We start from the raw sequence: 14863 nt of genomic DNA, 5'->3' as shown, positions 1-14863 counted from the left end.
TTGGGAAGAATGACCATTACACTGGTGGTTATTGGGAAGAATGACACATACACTGTGGTAACACAGATTGAACAGGAAGTGTGTCCTGAGAAACGATTGGTCAGTGTGTCCTGAGAAACGATTGGGAGTCCTAAGACTCCATTGACAATCGGCTCTCAGGAGCTGCTAGCTGCTTGGCTGGGAGGAGAACCTTATGAGGAAGATTACAAGGATGCGGGGTAGGGCTGCTGCTCCTCGCTCGGGGGCCTTTGCTTCTCCTCCCGGCCGAACAGGAAGTGGGTCCTGAGACCCAATTGGCCGGGAGTCATAAGATTTCCTGGCCAATTGGGTCTCAGGACCCGCTTCCTGATTGGCTGGGAGGAGAATCAGGAAGACAATAGGGAATATTAATTTGCTATTGTCACACAACTGGGAGGGCTCGAGGCGCAGTGCTCTGCGCCCCGAGCCCACCCTTTTTTGAAGCCAATTGGAGCCTCAGGCTCTAAACATGTGCTTCACAATAAAAAAAACAACCCATTGGAATCCATGCGTCCAGCGCCCTGCATGTTAATTAGGGGCTGGAGCATGGATTAGGGGGGCGGCGCCTCTGCACCCTGTATGGATGGGTCCGTCACTGGTTACATCACTTCCACATTCAATGTGAAACATGTCATCACTTTCACACCTGCAGACCATGTAGTGTTTCCATATCTTTATCCAATCCCTTGTATCTGTACTATGTATCTCTAGTACATACGGTGTATCTCTATTTTCAAACTAGTCTTGCTTTTTAAAATTGTTCTGCTGCTGGACAACTGTGCACTGCATTATCCTTTAAGAACACACCTGCTTGTGCCCTCCATCTCTACTACATTATTTCCTAGTCTTAAGCTGGCCATACATGGATCAAAATTCAGCCAGTTCTGCAGGGAACTCCAGGGGACGCCTTCTCCTTGTCAGAATGCAAAGACACTTGCTCATCAGAACTGTGCTGCCATCGGCCAATTTTTACACTTGTGGCCGGGGCCACTCGCTCTGCATGTGGGGGTACCTTTGGCCGTGCACATGCTCATCAATACCCAGGGTCAGGCGGGGACTGCGGTCATGTGAGAATCAAACATTAAGGCAGTTCCCCAACCTCAAGGTGAGCCGTGTCACTGTGTGCAGTAATAAAAGCACAGAGTTCCTCTGAAACATTCTGTCCCGTGTCACTACACACGAATAAAGTATTACTAAACCCAGTAAATATAAACTGCTAAATATCTTTTCTCATCAGCAGTATATAGCAGTCATGTGACTTCTATCAGTGTCTGGTTAAAGCTTGAAGGAGGAGTTTTCATTTTCCCCTGATTGTCCTATCAGGATGCAGGACCCCTGACCCTCTGTCTGGACAGTGCTGATTGACCCTGTGCTGTTCGCATTCACCCTCACAAGAGAAAAAAAAACTCTAGCAATACACACCAGACTGAGCAGGTGCAGCTTGTCCCCTAGACTCCGTTCTATCCAGAGATAGATTGGGGACAGTGGAAGAAGAGGAGGATGAGAGAAGACCGGAGCAAATAGCCTTTTTACACAATGCAGAGGATTCCCCCCTAGATTCCACAGTGAGAATAAGAAGCATGCTTTACTGTATATACAGACTGATTTTACTGTTGTGGGTTTAATAACACTTTAATGTATGTTGCATTTAGGAGGGGTGCTGCTGAGCCCCTGTGCCCCCTCCAACAGTCCAGCGTACCATTGCCACCGTACTCCCAGTGACAGAACGGGGCCCCGCACCCAGCGCGGACCTCGTGTGCGGCCAGGCTATGGAACTCCGTAACACAGTACCGGTTGCTATGGAAAACCGATCGCTGGAGAGGGAGCCAGAACACAACCCCCCCTCGCTAATGGAGAACCCTTCGCTATGCCAGGTACCACACTTTATGACCGGCTGCCAGGGGCGGACTGACAACTCATGGGGCCCCCGGGCAATAGGAGATTATGGGGCCCCCAGGCAATCAGAGATTATGGGGCCACACAGTATACACAAACACACACACAGAGTATACAATCACACAGTATACACATACATGTACACACAGTATACACAGAGATGTTTCTATTGGCTAAGAAGGTACTGGAGAGGTGGGGCAGCTATAATCTCAGGATTTTTAGACCAAAAGGATGTCGGTAAGGGACATTTCAGAGACAGATGTAAAAAAAAACACAGATTTTTACATACTGTCCCTGGTTTTACTGAGGCTGGCAACCCTGATGGGGCCCCCTAGTGGCCTGGGGCCCTCGGGCAGTGCCCGAGTGGCCAAATGGTCAATCTGCCCCTGCCGGCTGCAATGTACCTTGCACTAGTTCTTGGTTAACCAATTGCATTACTCCTCCTGCTGGCGTTGCCTTGTAGTAGTGACTTTACTTTATACCCCGTTAGTGCTTTACTGACCCTAGTTCTTTGTTTACATTAGGAACTATCATGCACCCCTTTAGAATGGCTTTGAGACCAGACTTTAAACAGTTAACAGCTTTACTGAAGATTCAGCAGCACAGTTCAACAGCACAGCACACATGAACCAGAGTCCAGCCCTAAGGCCTGGCGCACATCATTACGGGTTTGCGGAATTGCAGCGATTCCCGCACCTGCAATAGTGGGAACCAGGCCTAACTAACTAATGCGAGCTGCCCAGGCTCATACCTTCCAGAGAAGCAAAGTCCATTCAGCAAAAGTCCAGTAGTGGTAGGTTCCTAGTCCAGGGAGAACCCCACAAGGGGAGGCCATGTGCTCCAGTGGGACTACATGTTGCAACAGGTCTTCCTCTGTAAATCCCATGTGGAAGAGAGAGAGCTGTGAGCACTCCCCTGGTATTTATGTGGCTTACAGCAGGGGGGCAGGAGGACTCATAAAGCCCGGAAAAAGAGTCTAGACACACTTAACCTCTTCCTATATCAGGCAGCCTGAACTACACTATATTGTCAAAAGTATTGGGACACCTGCCTTTACATGCACATGAACTTTAATGGTATCCTAGTCTTAGTCCGTAGGGTTTAATATTGAGTTGGCCCACCCTTTGCAGCTATAACAGCTTCAACTCTTCCGGGAGTGGAAGGCTGTCCACAAGGTTTAGGAGTGGGTCTATGGGAATTTTTGAAAATTCTTCCAGATGGGCATATGTTAGTTCAGACACTGATGTTGGACGAGAAGGCCTGGCTCTCAGTCTCCGCTCTAATTCATCCCAAAGGTGTTCTATCGGGTTGAGATCAGGACAGTCAAACTCGCTTATTCATGTCTTTATGGACCTTGCTTTGTGCACTGGTGCAAATCATTTGGTGGAGAGGGGCGTTTTGGTGTGAGGTTGTTTTTCAGGGGTCGGGCTTGGTCCCTTAGTTTCAGTCAAAGGCACTCCTAAAGCGTCAGTATGTCAAGACATTTTGGACAATTTCATGCTCCCAACTTTGTGGGAACAGTTTGGAGATGGCCCCTTCCTGTTATAACATGACTGCGCACCAGTGCACAAAGCAAGGTCCATAAAGAACCACCCCCAAACTGTTCCCACAAAGTTGGGAGCATGAAATTGTCCAAAATGTCTTGACATGCTGACGTCTTGGACACCCTTCCCAGAAGAGTTGAAGCTGTTATAGCTGCAAAGGGTGGGCCAACTCAATATTGAACCATACGGACTAAGACTGGGATGCCATTAAAGTTCATGTGCGTGTAAAGGCAGGCGTCCCAATACTTTTGACAATATAGTGTATCTGCATAGCTACATAGTGCAATTAATACAACAGTGGGAATAATATCAATGGCACCCCACATGCATCTGCTTACAAACTGCTTTATCATCTGAAGTTTTTTCATTCTGAATGAGAATTTGATATAAACTGGCCAGCAGCAGAACAACTTTGCATCAGTGAGAACAGGGACAGCCTCAAGGAACTGCTGGGCTCTGAAGAAGAAGGTAATCCTTCGAAACGCGTCAGTCGGCAGTGGCCCCTGACACCTCCTCTGTTACCATCTGGAGTTTATCGGTCTTAGACCAATCGCTGTCATCTGGAGACTGTTTGCATCGCGAGTTTTCTCCCAATTGTTTGCGAGTAGTTTTATAATATACTTTTAAATAAAAATACATCCAAGGATAATACACAAGACTGGTGCGCCCCTCTTTTCTTTTTCCCTCTGACAGCCTCAAGGAACCATTGGTCAATTTATATTCAGTGGTCAAGGCAGGTCTATTACCCATACCACCCAACTGTCCCTGATTTCGAGGGACTGTCCCTGATTTGGAGCAATGTCCCTCTGTCCCTCATTCCTCCTCATTTGTCCCTCATTTTGGTCTGATCCATATAGTTGTATATAAAATGCACTTTTTATCTTTCAAAAAGTGTTTCCCAGTGCTAAACCTTTCATCTGATTTCTAAATTGCTGCATTTGCACATTTTAAAAGCCAATATAAAGGAATAGTAGTGGTAAAAAAAAACACTTGTGGATTTAACTAACCTTTTTTTGGGTTAATTCTCCTTTAAGGGGGTGTGACAGGGGGCGTGTCCTATGCCTACATACATTTGCTAGTAGGTGTCCCTCATTCCCATCTCAAAATGTTGGGAGGTATGCAATTACCACTTAATATACTGTAAATACGCTAAAACTACCTGAAAAGGGTGTTTTTTTTACTGGAATGAAGTAAGTTTGTGGTGCTGCTGCTGTATGGAAGCAAAATTAATTGTAAAAGGAAAAAGTTAATTCCATAGTCAAATACTCCATACTGTTCAATAACCATGTACAGTTGCAACCACTTCAGCGCTGGAAGATTTACCCCACTTCATGACCAGGCCATATGGCACTGCATTACTTTAGCTGACAATTGCATGGTCGTGCGACGCTGTACCCAAATAAATAAACAAAAAAAGACCGACAGTTTTGAAAATAATACATTTTTTACTTTCTGCTATAAAACATATCCCATAAAAAAAATGTAAAAAATCAAATTTCTTCGTCAATTTAGGCCAATGTGCATTCTGCTACATTAACACAAACTTCTATCAGCACAAATATTAATAACCTTAATCACTATGTAGTGATATGAATAATAGGTGATATAACAAAATCCCACAAAAAAAACAAAAAACTGAAAAATGCCCTCCTACCTGGCTGCTGCACACACAGAAAATGTGCAAATGATAATAACCTTAATCACTTCAATACCGGGCACTTATACACCTTCCCGCCCAGGCCAATTTTCAGCTTTCAGCGCTGTCGCAGTTTGAATGACAATTGCGCGGTCATGCTACACTGTACCCAAACAATTTTTTTATCATTTTGTTCCCACAAATAGAGCTTTCTTTTGGTGGTATTTGATCACCTCTGCGGTTTTTATTTTTTGCGCAACAAATAAAAAAAGACCGAAAATTTTGAAAAAAAACAAGTTTTTCTTTGTTTCTGTTAAACATTTTTGTAAATAAGTAAGTTTTCTTCTTCAATGATGGGCACTGATATGGCTGCACTGATGAGGTGGCACTGATGGGCACTGATGATGGGCACTGATAGGTGGCACTGATGGGCACTGATAGGTGGCACTGGTATGCGGCATTGATGGGCACTAATAGGTGGCACCGATGGACACTCATAGGCGGCAGTGATGGGCACTCGTAGGTGGCATTGATGGGTACTTATGGGTGGCACTGATGGGTACATATGGGTGGCACTGATAGGTGGCACGGATGGGCACTGATGGGCACTGATAGGTGGGCACTGATGGGCACTGACAGGTGGCACCGATGGTCACTGATGGGTGGCACTGATGACACTGATTGGTGGCACTGATGACACTAATGGGCACTGATTGGCACAGACTGGGCACATTGGGCACATGTGGATGGCCATGGGGTACATACCTGGCCATCCACATGTTGCCCCTTCCCTGGTGGTCCTAGTGGCGATCCCTGGTGGTCCAGTGTGGTCATCTGAGGGGGGGGCTGCGCTGAAACATAATCAGCGCAGACCCCCTTGCCAGGAGAGCCCCCAAACGGCTCTCCTCTGCTCACGTCTGTCAGACGCGAGTGAGGAAAAGCCTATCAACGGCTCTTCCTATTGACATCGTGATCAGCCGTGATTGGACACGGCTGATCACGTGGTAAAGAGCCTCCGCCGGAGGCTCGCGGTGGCATGTTATCCTGCTGGATGCCCTATGACGCCCAGTCAGGATAACTGAACCACCGCCCAGCCGTCATCTGCTATAGGCCGGGAAGGAAGTGTTTAATCACTATGTAGTGATATGAGTAGTAGGTGATGTGACAAAATCCCGCCACAAACCAAAAATTTAAAAATACCCCCCCACCTGGCTGCTGCACACACAGAAAATGCATTCACTTCACATATAGAATATACATAACAAAACAGTGTTGCACTTCCTAAATAACTACCAATAAATCCTCAATCCTGATTAACTTGCAGTAAGGCAAGATACTGAGTGCACAATCAAATATTCGTGTTCCCTGACTGGGAATAGTGATCAATACACAATAATGAAATATATGTGTTCCCTATATGGGAATAATGAAAAATAAACAATAAAGATAAAGTCCACACACTCAAAAAAAAAATTGAATAAAAATAAGAGTTCAAATGCATAAAAATAATCCTCAGAGTTTTCTGCACAAAAACGCACAACACACCACCAGTGCATAAACGTTGAAAATGCAAGTGCTCTCCTCCACCTCAATATCCTAGCCCAGGGATCTTCAAACTACGGCCCTCCAGCTGTTGCGGAACTACACATCCCATGAGGCATTGTAAAACTCTGACATTCACAGACATGACTAGGCATGACAGGAATTGTGGTTCCTGAACAACTGGAGGGCTGTAGTTTGAAGACCCCTGTCCTAGCCGCTCACCTCACGTTCTGACCCCTGTTTCACCAGAAGGTCAGAAAAAGCAGTTCCCTCTCAGGGATATAAACGAATCAGCTGGTCATGGAGCTCCTATTGAGTCTGCGCTGCCTCCAGCTGATTAGATGGATACTAGCCAGCACAAATTCCCTCAATGGGTTCCGGTGCACATAGGAACAGAAAAGGCAAAATCTAGTGCTCTCTGTATATCAAAACTGTTTATTTCCTCATAAAAACATTAAAACGTTACTCACAAACGCAGCACTTGAGCAGTGCGGGCTCAGGATGCATATAAACGACAAGATGCTCGCGGGGTGACGTTGCCAATGCGACTTCTTCCTCCTATACGCGTTACGTCAAATGGGCTACTACACCACTGTGACTTCTTCAGTAAGGGTTGAAGACTGGACGTCTCACCGCTGTTTAAATAGACTAATAATCTCTAATCAAGTGTCTTTCATCATCACTTCCTGTTTCTGGTCCGGCCCACCTTGCTGAACCAAGACGCCCAGTCTTCAACCCTTACTGAAGAAGTCAAGGTGCTGTAGTAGTCCCGGAGCATCTTGTAATAAGTGTGCAATATTGTTTATGTACATTGGTCTCCTCAGCCACACTGATCATTTGCATACCTCCCAACATTTTGAGATGGGAATGAGGGACACCTACTAGCAAACGTATGTAGGCATAGGACACGCTCCCTGCCACACCCCCTTAAAGGAGAATTAACCCAAAAAAAAGGTTAATTAAATTCACAAGGGCTTTTTTTTTTAGCACTACCATTCCTTTATATTGGCTTTTAAAATTTACAAATGCAGCAATTTAGAATTTGAATGAAAGGTTTAGCACTGGGAAACGCTTTTTGAAAGATAAAAAGTGCATTTTTTGATACAACTATATAGATTAGACCAAAATGAGGGACAAATGAGGAATGAGGGACATTGTTCCAAATCAGGGACAGTCCCTCCAAATCAGGGACAGTTGGGAGCTATGCATTTGGGCTAAATAGACCATCACCAACTCCTAAATAACTACAGGTCATGGTAGTAGAATTGCCACCTAATCCCTTTAAAACCAAAGACATAATAGTTAAATATTAGTTCTGTGGCTGAATAAGGTGGTAATTATACTCACTTGGTGCCTTACCTGCAATAAATTCCCCTCAGAACCTGTGTAATTCATATGTGTTCGGGTTTAAAGGGATAAGTTGGCAACAATACATGGTAGACATGTAGCATCCTCCTTTACTCAGGCTGCTAGGCTAAAATCAGTTTTTGGCTTCAATATAGTGAGTGGCGCACTGATTTATTTGTTTTGTCTGATCAGTTTTTCCTAGGCTTGGTGTTTGATTTCTCACACCTACTTCTGGACGAAGCTTCCAGAATATAGGGCTGGGGGAATCAAATGTCCAGTACAAATATTTATCATGCCCCAGCCAATCTCTGGAAGGAGGCGTCGAGAAGGTGGCTGGGGAGGTGATTAAGGTTTGGCAGGCCTTGCCAGAGTGTTCTTTCCTCTTCAGGGAGGGTTCCAGTTCTCTTGGGGCTGCTGCCCCTGGAGGTAGCTTTACTGAGTCAAGGATGCAGTCTGGGCCTCAGCAGGAGCTGGGCTGAGGACCTGGGGAAGACTGTGAAAGGATTTGTGCTGGAGGGCACTGTTCTGAAGTCCTGGTCTGGAGAAGGATCTTTGAGTCTCACTCACTGAGGATCTACCTGTGGAGGCTGGGTGGTAGACAGCTTATAGGACTATGTGACGCTGTACCCAAATAAATAAACAAAAAAAGACCGACAGTTTTGAAAATAATACATTTTTTACTTTCTGCTATAAAACATATCCCATAAAAAAAATGTAAAAAATCAAATTTCTTCGTCAATTTAGGCCAATGTGCATTCTGCTACATTAACACAAACTTCTATCAGCACAAATATTAATAACCTTAATCACTATGTAGTGATATGAATAATAGGTGATATAACAAAATCCCACAAAAAAAACAAAAAACTGAAAAATGCCCTCCTACCTGGCTGCTGCACACACAGAAAATGTGCAAATGATAATAACCTTAATCACTTCAATACCGGGCACTTATACACCTTCCCGCCCAGGCCAATTTTCAGCTTTCAGCGCTGTCGCAGTTTGAATGACAATTGCGCGGTCATGCTACACTGTACCCAAACAATTTTTTTATCATTTTGTTCCCACAAATAGAGCTTTCTTTTGGTGGTATTTGATCACCTCTGCGGTTTTTATTTTTTGCGCAACAAATAAAAAAAGACCGAAAATTTTGAAAAAAAACAAGTTTTTCTTTGTTTCTGTTAAACATTTTTGTAAATAAGTAAGTTTTCTTCTTCAATGATGGGCACTGATATGGCTGCACTGATGAGGTGGCACTGATGGGCACTGATGATGGGCACTGATAGGTGGCACTGATGGGCACTGATAGGTGGCACTGGTATGCGGCATTGATGGGCACTAATAGGTGGCACCGATGGACACTCATAGGCGGCAGTGATGGGCACTCGTAGGTGGCATTGATGGGTACTTATGGGTGGCACTGATGGGTACATATGGGTGGCACTGATAGGTGGCACGGATGGGCACTGATGGGCACTGATAGGTGGGCACTGATGGGCACTGACAGGTGGCACCGATGGTCACTGATGGGTGGCACTGATGACACTGATTGGTGGCACTGATGACACTAATGGGCACTGATTGGCACAGACTGGGCACATTGGGCACATGTGGATGGCCATGGGGTACATACCTGGCCATCCACATGTTGCCCCTTCCCTGGTGGTCCTAGTGGCGATCCCTGGTGGTCCAGTGTGGTCATCTGAGGGGGGGGCTGCGCTGAAACATAATCAGCGCAGACCCCCTTGCCAGGAGAGCCCCCAAACGGCTCTCCTCTGCTCACGTCTGTCAGACGCGAGTGAGGAAAAGCCTATCAACGGCTCTTCCTATTGACATCGTGATCAGCCGTGATTGGACACGGCTGATCACGTGGTAAAGAGCCTCCGCCGGAGGCTCGCGGTGGCATGTTATCCTGCTGGATGCCCTATGACGCCCAGTCAGGATAACTGAACCACCGCCCAGCCGTCATCTGCTATAGGCCGGGAAGGAAGTGTTTAATCACTATGTAGTGATATGAGTAGTAGGTGATGTGACAAAATCCCGCCACAAACCAAAAATTTAAAAATACCCCCCCACCTGGCTGCTGCACACACAGAAAATGCATTCACTTCACATATAGAATATACATAACAAAACAGTGTTGCACTTCCTAAATAACTACCAATAAATCCTCAATCCTGATTAACTTGCAGTAAGGCAAGATACTGAGTGCACAATCAAATATTCGTGTTCCCTGACTGGGAATAGTGATCAATACACAATAATGAAATATATGTGTTCCCTATATGGGAATAATGAAAAATAAACAATAAAGATAAAGTCCACACACTCAAAAAAAAAATTGAATAAAAATAAGAGTTCAAATGCATAAAAATAATCCTCAGAGTTTTCTGCACAAAAACGCACAACACACCACCAGTGCATAAACGTTGAAAATGCAAGTGCTCTCCTCCACCTCAATATCCTAGCCCAGGGATCTTCAAACTACGGCCCTCCAGCTGTTGCGGAACTACACGTCCCATGAGGCATTGTAAAACTCTGACATTCACAGACATGACTAGGCATGACAGGAATTGTGGTTCCTGAACAACTGGAGGGCTGTAGTTTGAAGACCCCTGTCCTAGCCGCTCACCTCACGTTCTGACCCCTGTTTCACCAGAAGGTCAGAAAAAGCAGTTCCCTCTCAGGGATATAAACGAATCAGCTGGTCATGGAGCTCCTATTGAGTCTGCGCTGCCTCCAGCTGATTAGATGGATACCAGCCAGCACAAATTCCCTCAATGGGTTCCGGTGCACATAGGAACAGAAAAGGCAAAATCTAGTGCTCTCTGTATATCAAAACTGTTTATTTCCTCATAAAAACATTAAAACGTTACTCACAAACGCAGCACTTGAGCAGTGCAGGCTCAGGATGCATATAAACGACAAGATGCTCGCGGGGTGACGTTGCCACTGCGACTTCTTCCTCCTATACGCGTTACGTCAAATGGGCTACTACACCACTGTGACTTCTTCAGTAAGGGTTGAAGACTGGACGTCTCACCGCTGTTTAAATAGACTAATAATCTCTAATCAAGTGTCTTTCATCATCACTTCCTGTTTCTGGTCCGGCCCACCTTGCTGAACCAAGACGCCCAGTCTTCAACCCTTACTGAAGAAGTCAAGGTGCTGTAGTAGTCCCGGAGCATCTTGTAATAAGTGTGCAATATTGTTTATGTACATTGGTCTCCTCAGCCACACTGATCATTTGCATACCTCCCAACATTTTGAGATGGGAATGAGGGACACCTACTAGCAAACGTATGTAGGCATAGGACACGCTCCCTGCCACACCCCCTTAAAGGAGAATTAACCCAAAAAAAAGGTTAATTAAATTCACAAGGGCTTTTTTTTTTAGCACTACCATTCCTTTATATTGGCTTTTAAAATTTACAAATGCAGCAATTTAGAATTTGAATGAAAGGTTTAGCACTGGGAAACGCTTTTTGAAAGATAAAAAGTGCATTTTTTGATACAACTATATAGATTAGACCAAAATGAGGGACAAATGAGGAATGAGGGACATTGTTCCAAATCAGGGACAGTCCCTCCAAATCAGGGACAGTTGGGAGCTATGCATTTGGGCTAAATAGACCATCACCAACTCCTAAATAACTACAGGTCATGGTAGTAGAATTGCCACCTAATCCCTTTAAAACCAAAGACATAATAGTTAAATATTAGTTCTGTGGCTGAATAAGGTGGTAATTATACTCACTTGGTGCCTTACCTGCAATAAATTCCCCTCAGAACCTGTGTAATTCATATGTGTTCGGGTTTAAAGGGATAAGTTGGCAACAATACATGGTAGACATGTAGCATCCTCCTTTACTCAGGCTGCTAGGCTAAAATCAGTTTTTGGCTTCAATATAGTGAGTGGCGCACTGATTTATTTGTTTTGTCTGATCAGTTTTTCCTAGGCTTGGTGTTTGATTTCTCACACCTACTTCTGGACGAAGCTTCCAGAATATAGGGCTGGGGGAATCAAATGTCCAGTACAAATATTTATCATGCCCCAGCCAATCTCTGGAAGGAGGCGTCGAGAAGGTGGCTGGGGAGTTGATTAAGGTTTGGCAGGCCTTGCCAGAGTGTTCTTTCCTCTTCAGGGAGGGTTCCAGTTCTCTTGGGGCTGCTGCCCCTGGAGGTAGCTTTACTGAGTCAAGGATGCAGTCTGGGCCTCAGCAGGAGCTGGGCTGAGGACCTGGGGAAGACTGTGAAAGGATTTGTGCTGGAGGGCACTGTTCTGAAGTCCTGGTCTGGAGAAGGATCTTTGAGTCTCACTCACTGAGGATCTACCTGTGGAGGCTGGGTGGTAGACAGCTTATAGGACTATGTGAGTAAAGATCTTGCTTTGGATTTTTGGGGCATTCAAGTGCTAGAAGGGAATTAAGTGCCAGAGGATATGGACTGGGACTGCTCTTAAAGAGTCTTAGACAGTGCTTTTTTTCTGCAGGAACGTCCCGGCACGCCGTACCGGCACCTCCGCCAGTGCACTCCTGTGTCTAAATCTGTGAAGCCTGCTGCGCTGCTGCCTGTAATAAATCAATGACGGCCATGGAGAGATCAAATGTGGAGGCACCTCTGCCAGAGCACTCCCCCGCCACTGGGGTCTCCTCCGCCAGAGCACTCCCCCACCGCTGGGGTCTCCTCTGCCATAGCACTCCCCCGCCTCTGGGGTCTCTTCCCTGCCACTGAGGCACCTTCACCAGAGCACCGGCGGCCTCTGGTGGATCAAACGGCTGCAGCCTATGAGAGCGGAAGGCGGAGTGACCTGCACTCCACTCCGCCTCTCAATACGGATCGACTGGAAGCTCATTTGTGTATGAGAGCGGGGCGATGTTCGGGCGGCCGCGTGGTACTATCGGTGGATGGTTGGTGTGGGTAGGCAGCCTATCCTCCTCCTCACTAGTCTCCTTTTAACTGTTGTGTGCTGGAGACTGTGGTAAAAACTAAAGATTTTAGATTCTGGTGGTGCCAATGCTGCTGAATGGGGCTGCTGAGAGATTGTCTTTTGCTGGATTGGACTAGGCTGTCTCTTGCTGGACTGGGCTGCCTTTTACTTGGCTGGGCTGTCTCTTGCTAGACTGGGCTGTCTCTTGCTAGACTGGGCTGTGTCTTGCTGGACTGGGCTGTGGCTGTCTCTTTGCAGGACTGGGCCATGGCTGTCTCTTTGCTGGATATTTGGGAATGTCTCTTTGCTCTAGGTTCGCCACCTCATCCCTTTAAACCCGAGCACACAATAATTACACATGTTCTGTGGCTGATTAAGGTGGTAATTAAACTCATTTAGTGCCTTATCTGCATTAAATTAGCCTCAGAACCTGTGTAATTCATATGTGTTCGGTTTTAAAGGGATGAGGTGGCAACCCTACTTTGCCCAATGTATGGGGGGCTGTTTATTGATGATGGAGAGATCTATTCTTGCTGTAGTGGGTCTAGCACTTCCACAGGCCTGCGCACAGGGTGTGCCAGATGTGCCTGGGCGCACCCTAATCCGGGGATCGACAAAACGTCGACTATGATCTACCCATTAATTATGGGTAGGTGATGGGTAGACTGCGAATCTGCCTTGCCAATCTCCAGGAAAAAAAATAATATTGTAAAAAATAATAAAATAATAAAAATACAAAACTACTGACAACATCCACTGACCTACTGACACCAATCTCTGCTCTACTGAAACTGTTCACAGCTCTACTGACACCGACCTCTGCCCTACTGATACTATCCACTGCTCTACTGACTGACACCATCCAATGCCCTACTGACACCAGCCTCTACCCTACTGACACCATCCAATGCCCTACTGACACCAGCCTCTACCCTACTGACACCATCCAATGCCCTACTGACACCATCCAATGCCCTACTGACACCAGCCTCTACCCTACTAACACCATCCAATGCCCTACTGACATGCACATACACACACAGGCATATGTGATTAAGCTTTGGGGTGCACACCCTAAAGCAATAGGCTGAGCACACCTATGATTATTGCTTTTACTGCAGTAACAAACTCACAGGGCTCATGCAAATGGGCGCTTAGAGCTGTTCAGTAGGGATGAGCTCATGTATGTTCAGATACATGTCTAAACTATATGACAAGAATGCTGAAATAGTCTGGAAGTGTCTCAGAGCTTACTTTGGTAAGTGCTGGACATTTCAAATTTTTTGCACATTTTACTGCATTACTTTTTATTAACAACTCACTTGTATAGGCCCCCAAATTATACTTGGTTCCCTGTTCCCTAACGGGGCAGTTTTAGGGGGGGTGTGACCTGTTAGTGGGCGGTTCTATTGGGCCGGCAGGGGCGTGACCTGGGGGGGGGTAAGTTCCTGCACCTTTTTTTCTGAGAAAAAAATCCCTGGTCTTAGATATACTGGCCATTCCTTGTTACCTCCAGGAAATGTTGATATAGAGAAGATTAGTGAGTAGTTGTCCTCCTATTGATTGCTATTGTAGCACCCTGGAGTTTAGGCAGGGTTGCTCCTCACAAATTTACTTGCCGGAGTAGTTGTCTTGGTTGATAGTTAGGAATCCATTGATTTCTCCCTAAGTTTGGCCTTGTTGCACTTTTCTCTTCTATCACTAGGTGGCCAGGTACTTGGTGGTGCTTGATATGAGAAGGGCAACCCAGGGTCAGGTTATGGGTATATGGGGTATCTCAGACAATGGGCAGGGGTTTTCTTGAATTCCTTGGCCTGCTGGGAGAGCCTATATATTCAGGTGGAGTCAGGTAATCGATGTTCTGTGCTACCTGAACGGCTGTCTGGGTGGACGTGTGTCATATTGAATGGGCTGCTAGGCCGGAGATTGGGCCTATCCCAGGCACATCTG

The sequence above is a fragment of the Aquarana catesbeiana genome, linkage group LG06, assembly GCF_042186555.1.
Source record: "Aquarana catesbeiana isolate 2022-GZ linkage group LG06, ASM4218655v1, whole genome shotgun sequence".
In the NCBI taxonomy this organism is placed as follows: domain Eukaryota; kingdom Metazoa; phylum Chordata; class Amphibia; order Anura; family Ranidae; genus Aquarana; species Aquarana catesbeiana.
The sequence above is the reverse complement of the archived record's forward strand: the minus strand, read 5'-3'. Positions refer to the sequence as shown.